Below are 2,269 nucleotides of genomic sequence, written 5' to 3'. Positions count from 1 at the left end.
TTTTTTTTTTAAAGTAGTTCATCATATAATAAATAAAATTTCTCTAGTAAATAGTTTGATTTCATTTTAAGAAATAACACAATGTAATTTATGGGATATTATTATTTTTATAAAGACAATTCACTAATTGTAGAAAATGTTCACTTAAAAATGGAATAATTCAAGTTTTTCCTAGCAGAAGGACCCCGCCTCCGCATTTCTATTTAAAATCGACGATGAAAAATAAATAAACTTAAAAATTGTATTACAACGCTCTTAGCACTACACGTATTATTATTATTTTATTAAATTACCCCTTTTTCCCACGTGTGTGCGCCAAGCAAACGTCATTCATGCAACTCTACGAGATCGTTAGTACCTAAATGTTGGTGTAAGGGGTCAGTTCATCCCACGGCAAAATTAGACCAAATAATAAGTTAAAAACTATAAAATATAAATATAAAATCTTTTTGTAATAAAAGATTTATAGAAATTTGATTTTTATAATTCATAAGGTGTATCAAAAATTATAAAATATATCTAAACAACAAGTAGCAACTCACCTTAGTACAAATAATTATATAAAAATAACAATGGCAATAAAATGTATGCAAATTATGCATTTCCTAAACATACATGATCCGGATATAGCCAGACATTAAGGCGTCCACACAGAAGTCACCCATACCAATGGGGAAAATTAAACCAGCCACTAAGGCGTCCACATAGATGCATATGGTATGTCATGACATTGATAATGATGTTCGAAATGTACAAATCACCAGCCACTTAGGCAACCACAAAGAAAACTATTCATTAATGCATTCAAAAATCAATTTCCTCATATCGTTAAATGAAAAATAAAATTCTCGTCAATTTCATCAAGACACATATATTGTTCATAAAAGTCAACTTTTAAAATTTAAATACTCAAGAATCAAGGATTAAAATTAAATACATCATAATAAACATGTTAATGACTACATCATTATAAAAATTATAACTTTATAATTAAGTACTCTAAAACATGTATGGCATTGAACGTTTTCACAACAAACATATTGATGAAGGTATGGTAATAAAATATAATTCTATAATTAATTTCATCAAAATAGAGATATTACTCAAAAGAAACAATCAAAGCATGACAGTTAATTTTCTTTACGACGAAAATAAAATCGACATTTTTTTTTAATACATCCAGACATCATATCAATATCTTACGAATCGCTAATTTAAGATCTAACCTAACTCTGCATGGGGAAAAAGCCCTTACCTTGGACGCTTTCCTACCACGTACCACTATATAGCCCTCGAAAAATCTCACCAAGATGAATAAAAGTTTATAGCTTCGATCAGAATGCGATGAAATGTAAGGATGGTTGTTTGAGTGGCTTAGAAATTATTTTAGATAGAGGTAGTGTTGGTAATGGCGTGAGAGTGATTATGACTTATTTTCCTCTACTGCAAGTTAATCGTGTCCTAAGAAGGAGAGATGTGTGTGACTAATAAAGGAGGCATAAGGTTGATCAGAGAGAATGAATAATTCTCATGAATAAGGTATTAAATTGAAATAATGTCATTCAATGACCAACCGTTAAGAATTAATTGGCATTCATGTATTTATTCTTGCTAGTTACACATTTGAATGGACACAATATAAACTAAATATTATAAAATATAGTTATAAAAATAGTAGTGTGGGTGATTCAATTTTGACTTAGTCAAAATTGGCTTGGTCATTGTTCACTCTAAGACAAATATTTCTACGAATTTTACTTAGTCAATAATAAAAATCCAAATAATAAATTATTTAATATGAAAATACTTTATCAAATAATTAAACATCCAAAGAATAATTATCTTACTATCGTCACACTAAATTAATAAAAGAATAAACAAAACTAACGATTTTAAATTAATTAATTAAAAAAAGGGTGTTACACATGGAAATGCTGTCCCACTTTCATTCAGGTATATCTAAAGGTTGCAACATCCCAGCTAGTCGCTGATGTTCCACCTTCGCTTTCTAACAAGTTAGACAAGTTGATACATACTCCGCTACATGTTTCTTCATTCCTGCCCACCAATAATGCTGTCTCAAATCCTGATACATCTTTGTTGCTCCAGGATGAATACTCAACTTGCTCTTATGAGCCTCTTCTAAGATTGTTTTGCTCATATCTGTAATTCCTGGTACACAAATCCTACCATTACATCGCAAAATATTATCTGATCCAATCTTGAACTCAATTGTCTTCCCTTGCACTATTAGGTTCCTCTTCTCTTG

Source organism: Cicer arietinum, chromosome 3 (assembly GCF_000331145.2).
Source record: "Cicer arietinum cultivar CDC Frontier isolate Library 1 chromosome 3, Cicar.CDCFrontier_v2.0, whole genome shotgun sequence".
Lineage (NCBI taxonomy): Eukaryota > Viridiplantae > Streptophyta > Magnoliopsida > Fabales > Fabaceae > Cicer > Cicer arietinum.
Note: the sequence above shows the minus strand (reverse complement) of the source record.